At 37.1% G+C, this 17,473-nt stretch overlaps 1 protein-coding gene across 1 annotated transcript in view; it reads right to left on the reverse strand.

The window, feature by feature from the left end:
- The window catches only part of smyd3 (SET and MYND domain containing 3), a 1,145,948-nt gene that overhangs the window by 438,769 nt on the left and 689,706 nt on the right, over window positions 1-17,473 (reverse strand). The gene's annotated exons all lie outside the window — the stretch shown is intronic.

Below are 17,473 nucleotides of genomic sequence, written 5' to 3' on the forward strand. Positions count from 1 at the left end.
AAGATCACGGCTGAAGTCTAGGGGTGACAGGACTTTATCAGTTGTTGTCCTAGGCTTTGGAACAATCTGCCATTCCACATCAGATCTTCTGCTTCTATTAAGGTTTTTAATGCTCTGTTAAAAAGCCACCTTTTCTCTTCCGCCTTTCACTCTGGGAGGTGAAGGAGGTGAGGAGCCCACACTGATACAGTGCATTGCTACACCCACCACACGACAAGCCAATTCAGGATCCAGATTAGGACCCGAGTGCAGCCATGCAACGGGTGATACCTCAGCACCAAACTAGTTCAGATGGAGTGGAACAGTGTGAGGTTTTTTATGGTGGCTGGAGTGCCAATTCTGCCATCAACCTCCAGGTTTTCCCTGCAGGTTGGAGGGCCTACATGCAGGGACGGATGCAGATTAATGTCATACCCAGGACGTAGCAATTGCAGGTTAAGGGCCTTGCTCAAGGGCCCGACAGAGCATTATATGGGATTCGAACCGGCAACCTTCCGATTGCCAGTACAGATCCCTAGATCCCTCAGAGCCACCACTCCGCCAGGGGGAGGATGAAAATTAAATAATCATTAACAAACTGTTTTACATAATTGCTTGCTTGTTCTTTTGTATAGCACTTTGGTACAACTTATGTTGATTTTAGGCGGGCTTAAATAAATACATTTGACTTTTCTTATCATCTTATTCTAATGTTATTTGTAAAAATGAATTCAATAGTGAAAGTTATTCCAGATGACCCTTCACTTTCACTCTGTACCCAAAATACTCTTCATTATATAAATAATGGCCTGAATGAGTTTCAGCTTTACTTTGTTTTTTTGTTGACATTTGAAAGGACCTTGTCTTACAGCTCAACAGTATTGACAAAGAGATACATAAACCATAAATCACAGTAATGTGCTACTTATTGATTAGGTTTGCAGCAGACTTTTTAAAGGGATCACACAGAGGCTGCTTTTCAGGAAACCCCCTCACGTACTTTACCACATATGACACGTGAAAAGTTTATTGACTAACTCTGAGCGGTGGCTGTTTTGGTGGATTACTGCATCTAACTGGACAATTTTGTTGTGGCATTTCCAAAGTAGGTTACTCTTATTTTTTTATTCCACTTTCCAATATAACAAATGTCAACAAAGTAACTTTTGAAAAATGCAGCTGTCTCCAGAAGTATGAGAGTTCAAGTTACAAGTTTTCACGTTTTTAAAATGATTAATTTTATACAGTTTTTCGAGTTGTGACAATCATTTTGGCATTTTATATAGAGTGCTGCAGACAGCTTTATGAAAGAAAGGTATGAGAGGCGAAACAGACCAGCATCTTATCATTCTTTTGTACAGCCGATTCACCTGCTGTTGCTGCTGCCAATGCATCTGGGCTTTGGGGAATTCCTTGTCTTCCTGTTGCAATGGAAGAGAAAGAAACAGAAGACATGGAATATCCAAAAAGGCAGGCCATTTTTTCCCCTTCATTTTTTTCTTTCCCATCACTCTCTCATTTATCTCTTCAATCGACCAGCCCAAAGCAATGATACCACTGCCACCCCACCAGTTTTTTTCATTATAAATGTTTCAGTGGGTTTAATATTTATGTTATTTCTCTTCCTTGTCTTTACTGTACATTGACTGATTTGTTGTTGCTGTTTCAAATTATTGTGCCCAAAAACAACAAACACCATATATTTTTATACATAAGTGTATGCCATACAGTACAGGAGAAAAAAGTAACATTAATGGGAGTCAATAAATATCCAACCGTTTGAGCCGTGAATGACAGGACATTTGAATTTTAAGAATTTATCTCACATGGGACAGGGAGGGGGATTTAGGATCATATTATGCTTGTAAAGAAGGGAGGAATGTACATAATTAACTATGCAAAGTAATAATAAAAAAGGTAACGGGAATTAAGTATTACTGAAAAAGTTATGCTTTAAGGTGAAAATGAAAAATGTATACAGCAAAATGTATTTTTGCATTGCACTGTTCTTATAGAGTAACTGTTAAAACTCCATAAAGTATAAATTAAATCAAACAATGTTTTGTAGATATGAAATCAAATCAACAGAATGGTAAATCAATACCAATATGCTGCAGCTTAGTTTGCCATTCCATATTAAGTAATTTATTGCTACAAAGGCTCTTTTTAAATTGATATTTTTAGGTAGCTGAAGGAAAAGCTTCTGGGATTCTCAAGGTCAGACTTTCCTAAACGTTATTCGCCCGTTATAAGAACAGATGAAAAAGCAAGGAGGGACCTTTATTTAGCATTTACAGATAAGTTCAGGCAGCAATGAAGTTTTCATAACCACACTCTCCAGCATCTAAATGATGGCATCCCATGTGACATGCCAAAATGACATCATCCTTACACAGTCCATGAAAAGAACTATATGAACAACATTACAGTAAAGTGAATGAGTGCTGGTGTGTGAATGAGTATATAATGAGTATAATGAGAACATGAGTATCCACAACCTACAACAAGAAGGCACAGGAATTGATGGATGAAGACATATAAACAAAGGCACACAGCAAATGGCCTAAGAGTCATTTATATACTTCTACAGTTGATCCAGGGGTAACCCCATTCTCAAACACACAGAATGTGTTCGTTGGTATTGTTCAAATGAAAATGTCACAGCAAAACAGAGTCATGCAAATCACATATTAGTACCAAGACCTAACTTTTACTTGAACAGATTCTCCTGGTCTATGCCAGATCAAAGCCAGCTGCTTGGTACCGCTAGAGCCCTTCAGACACTGGCCAATAATCTCACCAGTGCATGAAATAATTAATTTGACCCCCATCCCCTACTGGAAATGACAAAGATTTATGGACAGCCACATATTTGTTCTAGTCAGTGTTAGTTTTGATTATAATTTTGTGCGGTTCCAAATGATCTGTCATCTTGTACTGGCCGGTAAAGCTGCGATCCATTGCCAGCATAGAATGTTCTTCTTTTGCAGAGATTTCCTTTAGGATTGTCCTTTGTCAAAATCATTGTCACTTGGGCATTCCATCTCATAATGATTTATATAGATATATGATTCATTTTCTATCATATTTCCCTGTCACTCCTCACTTTTCATTCCTCATTCCAATGTGTTCATTAAACCTCAGAGGTTTTATTAATACAAGCTGACATATATTTAAAACATGTCTATTTATTTTCTCATATAGTAATGAAAAGAAAGATGTTAAAGGTTGAAAATAATTAACAACATATTACATTACAGCCAACAACCAACCAAACAGCAGTCTATGGTTTGTGAGGGAAAGTAAGAGTTCCAGCAAGAAACCTGTTCAAATGCATGAAATAAATGTAAAATGTAAACAATCGGCTTTTGTGCACTTGTGGTCTGTTGACATGCTTTTTCTGCGATGCCACAGGAAGAAAAGACATGAAACAGTTCCATACATTGGCCACAATTTAGGAGTCCTAAATTTCTTTACTTAGTTTATAGAGAAAAGCTAAGCAAAATGACTCCTTTTATTGGCTAACTAAAAAGATTACAATATGCAAGCTTTCGAGGCAACTCAGGCCCTTTTTCAGGCAAGATCTTGCCTGAAGAAGGGGCCTGAGTTGCCTCGAAAGCTTGCATATTGTAATTTTTTTATTTAGCCAATAAAAGGTGTCATTTTGCTTGGCTTTTCTCTACATTCATAATGGCTAACATGGTATAACACCCTAGTACTATTTACTTAGTTTGCAAAGTTTAGATGTGTACATTTCTTATTGTAGTTAATTATGTAGATTTTACACCGGGTATGTTTTACATACACAATCTGACCAGTCAAATGTCTTATGATTGTGTTCATATCAACCTGTTTGCTATTCAGTTTGCACCTCACAAAAGATCACATTAAGTGAAATAGCACACTCAGACACTGAGTATTTAAACATGGATGGAATTCCCTTTGCTATTTTAAATGGAATAGAAAATGCATTTAATTTTTTGTAATGTTATTGTTTTTTTATAGGATCCTTTAGTGTAATTAGGGAAGGTAGCATGGCAGCACAGTGATTGGTGTTGCTGATTAACTGCTCCAGGATCCGGGGGTTCAGGTCCCAAGTCAAGGTATGGTCCATGTTGAGTTTACTCATGGAGTATGAAATGGGTGGGAGGATGGATAATATAATTTTGCCAGAATCATATGTTGTAGATGGCATACGTGTTCTGGTGTCCCGGCAAGCAAAGACCAAGGACCCTTATTCAGCATGGGATGTTGTACACCATGGCCTTTCTTACTCCCCACTTAAAACCCAAAGTTGTTAGAAAAGTTCCCACAGGAATAACTGGCTTGTGGCTCTCAAGCACATGTGCCAACTTGTTTTCTGATCAGCTATCACCGTGAAGTAGAATTCACCAAAAGCTGGCTGCACTGTTCATTCACTCATTGAGAACGTAACAGATGAGCATGTCTGGTCACTTTTCCTCTTACTGATGAGATGCTGCTGTAGTTGCAGTGCTGCACAAAACAAGAGTAACTGGCGGCTGCAGAAACTGACCCGAGTGAACATTCTAACTACTCCATTTCCATCTCAGTCATGATGTGAACAAGTATGAATTGTTTACATACTGTATTCAAAAGTCTACAAAACATTTGCAATGCTGGCACACAACTTATTTTTTCAGAAAATTTCATTGGAGCAAATTCATTTTTAATCTGTTTGGTCATCTGATCCTGATGCTTTAGAGGTTGGTGCCAAGAGTGAACAAGTAACAGAGATGTGACGTGACTTTGAAAAAGCTATTATTTCTTAAATATTCAATGAAAAAGTAAACTGTCGCTAGATAAAGTGGTCTCAGTTGACAAAAAAAACAAAACATTTCTGCAAGTTATTTTAGTGATATGCTTTCCCACTGCTGGCTTTGAGAAAGCATTATTTCATTTGCATCATCTGCAGTCTCCAGATTTGAACCACAAATCCCCAGGCTGTCTACTCTGCAACCAAAGCACATGTCAAAAAACTGGGCCAAAAATGTGTTTCCTGGTATGAGTAATCTGAAATACAGACTCTTCTTAGCTAAACTCATGATTTGGATGCTCTCTTTTGCACAGAAATCATACAATCAGTTATACGATCTTTCTTACTGAATGTACTACCGAGGTACTGTTAAAATAAAATTGTGACATAAACTTGTGTTCAGGAATTATCTTTAAATTTCTAGACTGTGGGACTTAGAAAACACACATACAATCCAGTGCAAACCAATAACAGTGCGACTTGTTGGTGTCTGGGAATGCAAAATGTGCTTATGAGTTTTAAACAATGAATCTTCTCTGGCGTTGTAACAAAGAACAAAGTTCTATCTTTATGATTCATGGGTTTTAAGCTTCCAAAACGTCTTTATTAACTTACCTAGGACCTGACATAATAGCTGTCTAAAAGACACAATTAACCTCAGACATTATGTGGTGTCTCCTTAATAACAGGCACAACTACTTAATTGTCATTTTTACTTCTGTGATCATTAGCAAACAACTGATTTAAAAAAACAAGACTTTTTGAAGGAAATAAAACAACCAAATCTTTAAAGGGAGATCATTATAGTTTAGTCCAACTCCATACTGACCCCTACTCTCTCTTCTGTTTTTTTTTTTCCAGTCTTTTTCCGGCCTGCGCCACCTCCACCTACTCAAAGCTTAATGATGCTCCAACAATGATGGATGGATTAAAAGGCAGAAGTCTACGTGACCATCTTCATCAAGCCCTTCCGTGAGAACCCTAAATCCAAAGAGGACTGTTTCATTTATGTTAGGTAGAATACCCGGAGGGGACTGGGCAGTCTAATGGTCTGGAATCCCTACAGATTTTATTTTTTTCTCCATCCGTCTGGAGTTTTTGTTTTTTCTGTCCACCCTGGCCATTGGACCTTACTCTTATTTGATGTTAATTAAAGTTGACTTCTTTTATTTTCTTACTGTGTCTTTTATTTTTCTGTTCTTCATTATGTAAAGCACTTTGAGCTACTTTTTGTATGAAAATGTGCTATATAAATAAATGTTGTTGTTGTTGTTAAAGTCCTTTGAGAAGAAAATCAACTTTCTTGTGTATTTCTGGATTCACACTTTGAAGCTGGAAACTAGCAGTATTTAATTAGGATACAAATCTCCATGGAGTGAGTGGGAATGACTAGGATACACATGTCAGGTCAGGTCAGGTCAGGTTGGGGAGCATGCACTGGTACAGCGTGCTGCTGCACTCACCACATGACAAAACAGCTCAGGATCCTGGTTGGCAAAGGACAGACATGCGGTCCTGTCCCACCCTCTGGAAATGACCATCGGTCTGCTGCAGCCTGGTGTTATGTGGGCATCCCCTTCGCCTGGTCCAGCCACTTGGGTCCTCAAGAGTGAGGATCCTGCAACTTGGACCATCCTCAGGGAATCGTTCCACATGGCTGTAGTGCTATAACTGATGATCCCTCACAATACAGGTAATGTGCCTCATTCGGGACTCATGGTTTGAAAATGAAAAATATATCATATATTGTTTTAACAATTTCTTTTAATATATTTTGGTTTATTGTGACACTCAATGGTGGCGACTGTTACATGTTTTGACAGAATTTTACTGTACTGTACATGTAGTAAGACTGCTGCTAGTACTGCTACTACATAACACTCATCAGTAAAGAAAGTAGGCCCTGAGTAAAAACAGCACCACAGCCATATACTGTATCACCATTCCACATAGGCCCATTCCTTCCTGTTAACCCTGAGTTAGCCTATCAGCTTTGAAATGCATGCAATGGTCTTATACCAGGCTCAGGAGATGAGAGTGGCTGCTGTCATTGTTTGAGAGCAGATATGAACCCATCGAAAAAGCAGCTGGATGCATGGGGTGTGAAAAACTTTCATCATTAGGGTGCAAAACCAATTAAAAAGAGGTGGTATTAACATGGTAATAAGCAGGTATAAAGGTAAAAAAAACACACAATAACAAACAAAAATACATTTCAAAATAGAAACAAAAGAATCCAATGGAAAAGATACAGACGCAAAATCGCAGAACTTAGTTCAAGTGCAAGAAAAAGTGTATGAACCCTGAAAGAATAAAACCAGCATTAATGTGACTTTAAGTCATAACAATAAAGAGAAAAGAGTTCAAAAACTATGGAAAGAAATGTACTTCTGACTATATTTAGCATATGATCCAACAGGTTTAGGGATTTTTGGAAAATATTTGAGAATGTTAATATTTAGTAAGCAATGACTTTAACCAAATGTCATTTGTAACTGTTGATAGGTAAACAGGCTTGGGTTTTTTTTAGTCCATCCACCTTTGCAGACCTGCTATACCTAACAGATGTTTGGACTGTCTTGCATGAACTACAAGCTTTAGAGCACTGTATTCCATTTACATTGAATTCTGAACTGACTTTGACCGTTCATAAAGAGAACATTTTCAATTTCCCATTGAGGGAGTGCAGTAGCAAAATGGTTAGAGCTGCTACCACATATTTCCCTGGTTCAAATCCTGACATGAACAATTGCTGTATGGAGTCTGGTGACAGTAAACTAACCCTATGTAGGTCTGTACTTGAATGTACCCTCTAATAGACTAGCATCTCAGTAAGTGCTGATTTACACCTTGAGCCTGTTGCTACTAGGATAGACACCAAGTCAGTGCAACCCAGAACTGGATAATCATCTTAGAAACTACATGGATGGGCATTGTTGCTACATGTTCATTTCATCCAGAGTTGCATCTTGGCTTACAGTGGTTAGTATCAGCACTGCTGCCTTACATATCCTGCATCCTCAGATTCAATCCCACAACTGGTCACTGTCTGTGAAGAATTTTTATGTTCTTGCTGTGTGTATGTGAGATTCCCTCTGAGAACTCTGGTTTTAATGCCAAATCCTCAAAGATGTGCACATCAGGTAAACCGCTGATTCTAAATTGACCCCACATGAGTGACTGTGTTTGTCACCTGTCCAGTGCTAGTTCCTATCTTGTGGCCAGTGTCCCTGAGACGTTTCTCTGGTCTCCTTGCAACACTGGAATTTTATGAAACCATGCAAAACTAACTCTCTCTGTCTCCCTCTCTTGTTCTGAAAATACTGCCTCCTCCACCCTCATCATCACACACATCACACACTTCTTAGATGAAGTACTTCAGGACAAGCTGATCATCACCAGGGTTCCCCCTTCTTAAGTTTTTCCAGAGCACTTCATATTTAGTTATACAGATATTGTTACAAAATCACCCTCATAAAAACACCATTCACAATTCTAAATTTTCTTAAACTTCTGCCTCCTTCCTAAAATTTGATGAGGTAACAGTTTTCATGTTTTTCTTCACTCATACAGTTTCAGAAAGTATCAACAAAAGGGTTCTTTCAAAAGAACATTCTGTGCTCTTGGGATAACCTCATACAGAAAGATCCCACAGCAGGATTCCACCGTTCTTCTGGTAATCCGAAAATAACTGATTTCAAGGCAGATAAAGCATGTTGTGATACAGAAGTCAGTTTTTGATGTTCTGTTTAAATTGTAGTGTTGTTATTTTTTCTCTGCAGGCAAAAGAAATGAGAGTGCAAGCAAAATAAAAATCAAAATGTCCAGGTGCCCCGAACCACTTCAAAGCAAGGCTACTTAACTATATCTTCAGCATATTTCTTTAAAGGGATTTAAAGGCAGATCTGCTTTAATAAGGAGGCAATCCCTCAATGACAGTTAGCTAAGAGAAAAGGATAAATCGGCTCAAGTTCGGGATAAAACAGCTTAGCTGGGAAATGTCAAAAACGTTAATATTTCATTAAAGGCAAAGTTTGCAGTACTGAGTAAGACAATGCATGTGGTATTCAAGCCGTATCAAATTAAAAAGTGTTCAGAAAAGTTTGACTATTATTTCTGTTTTCTGTATGTCAGTTTTCTATGATATGAAACAAAACATTCTGAACATTAGTGAACAATGGCACTGTCTGAAAACAGCACTTACAAGTATGAATCATCTGTCTTCACAGAGCAGCAGCACAGCGACACAGTGCCTAACATGGCTGCCTCATTAGTCCAAAGCCTTGGCCTGGTCACTGTCTGTCTGGAGTTTGCATGATGCCCTTAGCTCTGTGTGGGTCTTCTTCTGCATACTCCAAATGTCCACCAGTATCTCAGAGGCATATGCATTCATTGAATTGGGAATTCTAAAATGGTGAAAGGTGAATCAGTGTGGGTGTGTGCAGCAGAAAGGTGTTAGTGGATGTTTACAATGCAATATCTATACTGACTAAATGTTGAATTTACTGTGTGCACTGCATTAAACAGCTCTCTTAGCACTTTTAGAAATTCGTAACAGCTCTGTTTAGTGTTCTGGTTAGTAAGCCCATCATTAAAGCGGTTTCATTCATTAATTTAACAGACTGATTGATGGATGCTTTTACATATTTTTCAGAATACTTAAGGGATGAAAATGCCTATGTTCATGACAGTATTGTTATGAGCATCATGTTCACAATTGGTTCTCATTATCTATACTAATAAAAGGCAAAGCCCTCACTGACTGACTGACTCACTCACTGACTCATCACTAATTCTCCAAGTTCCCGTGTGGGTAGAAGGCTGAAATTTGGCAGACTCATTCCTTACACCTTACTTACAAAAGTTGGGCAGGTTTCATTTCGAAATTCTATGCGTAATTGGTCATAACTGGAAGCTATTTTTCTCCATATACTGTAATGGAGTTGAGCTGGATGGCCGTGGGGGGCGGGGTTTCGTGTGACATCATCACGCCTCCCACGTAATCACGTGAACTGACTATCAACGCAGTACGTAGAAAACCAGGAACAGCTCCAAAAAGCGCTGAAGAAAACATGCATTATATAATTGAGAAGGCAGCGAAACAATAAGAAGCGAGCGACTGACATTTACAACCATATTCATTAATGCTGCTACTTCGGAAACAAAGCACGGTGTAAACTTAAAGTTTAAATTAAGTTCATAGACAGGCTGCCGCTGGTGTTTGTCATGCCCACGGGTAATGCGGGATACAAGTTTAATGAGAGGACGCAGGATATAAACGAGAGTTTTGTTCACTTTGTAACTAAGTTAAAATTGCAGGTGAAGTGCTGTGCTTATGCAAATTCCGAGAGACTGTGTTTGTGGGGGATTGACAGTTAAGGCGGGTGGGGGAGTCACGTCATCAACTCCCCACCCATTCACCTCATTTCGCTCTGAGCTGAGCTCCACAGCTAACGCCGTCTTCCGAAGCAACTTCGTCATACTGCCACCAAATACTCACAGAAAAATCCACAAGTTAATACACACGCTGTCTCTAGAGTTTCTCCACACTCAATGTATTCCTCACGTCCCCTTTATACCCTCTGATCTCCCATTTCAATTCAGATGCCTCCAATTTCCAGTAAGGCTCTGCTGCGCGATGACAAGTAATAAGTCTCAGGGACAGACCCTACAAAACGATGCCATTAATTTCAGGCAAGATTGCTTTTCTCCTGGACAACTATACGTTGCATTCTCAAAAGTGACCTCGCGCAGCTTCGTCATATTACAACCGGAGTGCAGCCAGAAACTTTTAAGTGCCGGGTCTTACTTAACATTAAATTAAGCCGTGGACATCGCAGCATCACACAAGAGAGCAGCTCACGTGAACTTACTGAACACAGTACGAGTGATCACTTCCATGCATCAAACCTGTTCAAAAAATGCATTACACAATTGACAAGGTGATGGCTTTATATGGCGTTCGTTTATAAAGCAGCGGAGAGGCTGTGTGAAGGCAACTACACAAAAAAACAGCAGAGCGCCACACTCTGAATGTATTCCTGGCATCACCGTTATACCCCCTGATCTCCCATTTCAATTGAAATGCCTCAAATTTCCAGTAAGGCTCTGCTTCGCGATGACAAGTAATAAGTCTCAGGGACACACCCTACAAAAGGTTGCCATTGATTTGAGGCAACATTGCTTTCCTCCTGGACAAAACTATACGTTGTATTCTCAAAAGTAATATATAAAAGTATAAAAGTAATAATATATATATATAAATATATACACACCCCGATCTACATACTGTCAAATAAACGAACCACACACCCTAGCGCAGAGGCTTCGCCTTTAGCGCTGACGTCTGAGGTTCGATTAGCAAGAGTGGGTGCAGTGAGTGTGTACTGCCTGATGAGCCCATCAGGCAGTTGGATTTAGTCTTTAAATTTCTATGGTGAAGAAAAATGTATACAATGATGATTAAATTTAACTTTCATTATTACTAAACATATTTCTGTCGACCAAATAAAAATGACTTATATTTAAAATTTAAATAGAACTTGAACAAATACGATAGTTCATAATACCCACGCAGCACTAAGTGCACGTAAGATTAGGAGTCATCCGTTTTAACAAGCAGCGTATTGCACTGATACGAAATAGCCTGCCCATTTAATTATTTAGGAATGGATAAATAAATTAAGATTTTGTACAAATAATGTTTTTAATTTTTCTTCCTCAATGGATTCTGGCACCCCTAGCAACAGCTGCTCGCACCCAAAGGATATATATATATATATATATATATATATATATATATAGATAGATATATATATAGATATAGATATACATATATAGATAGATATATAGATATATATATACAGTATATATATATAAATATATATATATATAGATATAGATATACATATATAGATAGATGGATATATAGATAGATATAGATAGATGGATATTTATAAGTGTATGTAAATGTGTGTCTGTATATATATATGTATATGTATATATATATATATATATATATGCCAGCAACACTCATGACAATGACAAAACAATTACAATGTCAATCATGTTACGTTATTATTAAAATGTTTTCTTTTCTTTTTCATTACTTCTTTAACACACTACTTCTCCGCTGCAAAGCACGGGTATTTTGCTATATATGTATATATGTATATGTATATGTATATATATGCATATATATGTATATGTATATATATATGTGTGTGTATGTTTGTGTGTCTGTGTCTGTGTCTATATACATGACAGCAACACTCATATCAGTGACAAAACAATTACATTAACAATCATCTTACGTTATTTTTAAAATGCTTGCTTTTCTTTTTCATAACTTCTTTAACACACTACTTCTCCGCTGTGAAGCGCGGTTATTTGGCTAGTAACTTATAAAAATGAGCAAAGAACTAAGAAATGGATAATGCAAGAAGGGCGAGACAGAATCGTTGGAGGATTTCTAGCCTATGTGAGAAACAAAAGAATCGTTAAAACAATGGACCAAACCAAGATCATAAACAGGGATAATGCAGCAAAACTGATGTCAACAACAGAATAATAAAAATCTTTTAAAATGGCCAGTAAATGTAATAAAATTTGGATGTGAGCATCAGTAGGCTTTGTGCCCTAGGAATCAAGTTACCAGAACTATTCTAGTGTATAACATTTCAGTTCTTATTTGTTGCTCTGATGCTGATGTTTCTGATCATGAAATTGGTCATTACGATAGAAATTATTGAGCAGAACTCATAATTAATTGCAGAATTATGGAATTTCAGGGTTCCTCTAGAGCAGGGGTTCTCAACATCAGTCCTGGGGAGCCCCTGTGGCTTTGGGTTTTTGTTCCAACCAGCTTCTGTTTTTAATTGGACTCCTGGGCTAGTTAAGTGGACTGTTATTGCACAGATTCTGTGTTTTGGTAACAATATAGAAATTAGAAAAAAAAGTTTGGTAAAAAAAAAAAATTAAAAAAATGTACTAAGCAGTTATATGGGAATAATAAATAATGTTAACAATATGCTCATCTTGATGTTCATTCTATTTTTCCAGGTGTTCTAATTATTTAATTAATCCGTTGTTTTCTAATTAGTAAGTCTGATGCTAAAGTAGTTTCAGGCTTTCATGATTCAGTGTCGTTTGCCTGGGTGTCATTACTACGATTCAATGAAGGGAGCAAACTGCACAAAAGAAGGGCAAAATATAATGAAATCAACAAGAGAGTTAAGCATTTAAATGGAAATATTTCTATATGTCTTATAATAAATGTAAAAATCATGCCGCTGTGCTTTCTTAATGTAGAATAAGAGAAGAGAAAAAAATACCTGTTAATTAATTGAGATCAGTGTTAGCAGTTGTCACTGATTATGAATCTGGTTGAAGCAAAAACCAGAAGCCACCGTGGGCCTCCAGGACCGACTTTGAGAACCCCTGCTCCAGAGTGCCTCTATCTATTGCATAATTTGGCTCAAAAACTAATCAACACACCATCATCTCATAACAGGCTTAAGTTTCAAGTGTGGTTATTTTTTTTCCAGCCATTTTAGCTCTAAATTGTCCTCAAGAGATTGTGCAAAACAAGCACACACACAGACAAACACACACCCATCATCAAGATATTGAAGGTTTCTGTATTTGGGGACTCTAAAACGTTGAGATCCGTCAAAAACCAAAGATTGAAATTTGTATCCATATAATACAAATTTAATACTATTGTATTAAATTTGTATTATTGTATCCATATAATACAAAGAAGTTCAGGCTGAACCTGTGACAGTGTAAAGTACAGTTCACGCTATATGATTAAAGAAGATAAAGAAATGAACAATTACTTGTGTTACGTTTGGAGGACACCAACATGTTTTCCAACTCAATATGATCTGCTATAACACACATGTAATTATATTGCAATGTTTTTGAGATCATCTGGAACACAACTTCGTTTTTCTCCATCTTTTTTCTGCCAATTATAGTATTAATAATTGCAGATTATAAAGTGCTTCAACAAGTAATAAACTTAAAAATAGTTTTATTTAAGGGTAACCATCTAGTTCTGTGCAAAGAGATGAAAACTCCAATTCTGGTGTCTGAATCAGTGTTTTTTTTTTTTTTTGTGGAGACAACATACAGCATTTACCTTTTAAAAGAAAGTGGTGTGCTGAAAGAAGGATTGAAATGCGGATTTGCTTTTGACAGTGTTAAATATATTTATTCAATGGTATCAATGTTTCAAATTAAGTTTTACAAACGAATTGAAGTTTCTGCTGTAATTAAAAACTCAAAGACACATTTGGCACAACTTCCTATGTTACCCATGTTTGAAGATTATAATAGCTTATCTCACCTAATTCACTGAGCAAGGCTCTTAACCTGAAAATTGCTCCAGGGGCCCTGTACAATGACTAATCCTGCACATAATATTAAAAATAAACAATATTTATATTTATTAAACAATAAAAAACAATACATCCAATAATCAACAAAAACAGAAAAATACAGTATGACTACTTACTGCTGTCCTAATATATGTAAGTATAAAATTTAAAACGCCTGACACCTGGACATATGTTTAATCGCAGCTCTGTGCAAACAGTTGAAATTCCGTACTACCACCTGTTTTTTAGAACGTAGAAATGCTTAAATGTACTGACAACGACCTGTGCAGGAACTCCTGTTGCAGTCTAAGATACTAATGAAAGTCATCCATCAAAGCCATACTCAGCTTTCTATTTCAGCAGTAAGTGTGGGCTCCACAGTCTTTACTTGTTACTGTCAAATTAAATATCACACAGAAATTGTGCAGAAAGCAAGCGGCTCGAGGATTTCAGAAAACAGACACTTCTATCTCTCTTTGTACTACTTTTCCGAATGTTAGTTTCTCATGGATGATTCTCTGAATACATCATTTTTTATTAAATGTAATAAGTCACACAAGCCATGCAGTTCTAAAAGTCCTATCAGAGGATTCTCAAAAATGAAAGGGGTCATTGTTCTTGAGTCCATAAACTTAAATCGCAAATTACAAAACTGCCATTCTTAATATCCAGTTGAATATACAGTCTTCTACATGTTCAGCTCAATGGCTGCAGGGTATAAAAAAACATTTTGTGCAAGTTCTGGAAACATATGGGATCCTTGACATCTAGCCTAATAAAATAACCAAAGGCACCTTTTAAAGTAATTCCAGTCTGAATTTAAGTTAACTCAGATGTACTGTATGTAAGCAAAAGGGGATTAACTGGTACTTTATAAGGACATTGGCATTGCATGCTGATAAACAAACCTCCACAGAGCTCCAAATAACTGGTCTCTGATTCAAGATAAATGTGATACATTAGCTTTGCTGAGCAGCTTGTATGCTGAACTGCACAGCAACTTGGGTCAAGGTCATTTCTCAAGCCGGGGAGTATGTGTGCCTTCAGATGTCATCAGAAATTTGAGCAAACTTTCCTTTTGCTTTTGTACAGTATAATACTAGTCAGGATTCTTCAATGCACAGTTTTGCTTTGGAGGCAGACTTGATACACAAAGAATGTTACCAAAGAGGAAGTGGTAATCTCTTAGTATTATGAAAAATAGCAGCAGATCCGGATAAAAGAAGAACAGTATGTAAAGGCCAATAAATAATTCTGCTGACATGTCTATATAAAACATCAACCCTCCTAAATCGCCTTTTTGGCAGGGGGAGCCTTGTGTAAAATAAAAGCCGTGTTTGGATCACCGAAGAGAACATGTATTAATACTGAGACAAAAGAATTTTTACAAACATGTGTTTCTTATAAAGGAATATAATGTAAAAAGCTGGTTTGTTTTTATTATTTCCAGACTGGTATTAAAAAAAAAGTTTATGCCAAATAACCAATACAAAATGAGGCAAATGTACTGCAACTCATAATCTAGCAGCTCGCACCATGGGCAGGTAGAACGATAGATGGACTAATAGAGAGACAAACTGAATATTTGAAAAAAGTGTAATCTCTACAAATTACGCCAACAAATTGGGGTTTGTAACTAATATCACGTACAAGTATGACAGCCTATTTTAATGTTCAGATCTTATACTTTACCATTTATTTACTTACATAGCTACTCACTAAAACAGAAACATATCTTTAATACAAAATTAATGCAGGGAATAAATGCCGTATTTAGACTTATGTAAACATTTCTAACTACGGTACTTACAAAGATATTTCCCTTTGAAAAATGTGTTAAGATTTTTGCAGATCTGTTAAAATATATCGAAAACAAAGTAGAAATTAATTAACATAAATGAAAAACAACAGTATCTGATGATCATCATTTATTTGTAGAACCACTGCCAGATAGCAGAAAAGGAATCAGACAAACCAGAAACAGTCAGAGTCCTGGAGACCTCGGCCAACAAGCCATCTATCTCCCTGCTATTAGCCATTTTACAGCTGAGTCAGTGCTGGACCGGCCAATCTGATGAAAGGACCTTTCTACCCGATGACTACAGTGCAGTGTCTTTTCCATGGCAGGCAAACAACTTGGCAGTAGAGCAGTGTGTTCTCATGGTCTGGTTCTAGAGATATTCCAGTATATTTCTAGTGTTGCAGTAAGGAGCAGAATTGTGCTGACAAAGCCCATTTAAAGATGTGTACATGACTGCTATAAAGAGATACAACTAAATGACAGTATTGTTCAGATACCTTATGTTGCTCTGCATTTTTTTTTAAAGATTTAATGTGTGCTATAGAAGCAAACACCATACCAATAGATGTACTTTATTTATCCCCAAAGGTACAGAAACTTGAGCTTGAGAGAAATATATAAATAATATATAAATAATAAAACACACAACAGCCCCCTAAACACACTAAAGAACTTCTGACTTGGATACTGGAAAACTGCTGCAATCAATAACACTACCAGCATGAAATGCTGATACCCAAGAGAAAGTATCCATGAATATTAGGCTTTTGCCAGATCCTTGTCTTCCCATCAGTGTGAACCAGCAACAACAAACTGAGTGATAGGTATTTTTGACAAAAGCAGTGTTCTGCTTTTTACTGACAGGAATGGACCTCGGCCATGGTGCCACGATCGACAAGGTACAATGAGTCGTGTGTTTTGATATGCCTCCTTCAACACCCTTGTGTACGCAGGTGTTAGCTGACTTGCTGAAATACATCTGCAGCTCAGGACAAGCACTGTCGATATACTGTATATGTTGAATGCATCCATCAAATGATGTTTGTTTTTTGGGTGACATGTAAAACAGGTGTGCATTTATTCCAGCAGAATGGTTGTTGCTGACATCCTCCTACCTGCACATCAAGTGTCCGCTGACATATTGTGATCAGCAGTCCCTTAAATCTTTATTATTGCTTGCTCATATAAAGTTGCCAGTATTTTGGGCTATGCTTGTGTACCTAATAAAATGTTTGTTCCCCTTATGCCTTACATCCAAGTTACTGCACTTGATTCCATTTTGACTGTGGGATGTACTTATTTTTGGTTAAACATGATAAATGGGATGGTATTTCCTCTTTTGAGGAATAAGCAGAGTTTATGCTTCCGATGACAAAGACCATAATATACTGAAAAGGGGTGGGTGGCATACTGTACATCTATTAAACACATCTAGAAACTGGAGGTTTGGTTCACCATTGCTTGTTGTATTTTCTCTATCTAGACAAAGGTTTTATAAAACCATACATATGCCATGACAAATCAACAACAACATTT

This window comes from Polypterus senegalus, chromosome 3 (genome assembly GCF_016835505.1).
Source record: "Polypterus senegalus isolate Bchr_013 chromosome 3, ASM1683550v1, whole genome shotgun sequence".
Taxonomy (NCBI): domain Eukaryota; kingdom Metazoa; phylum Chordata; class Cladistia; order Polypteriformes; family Polypteridae; genus Polypterus; species Polypterus senegalus.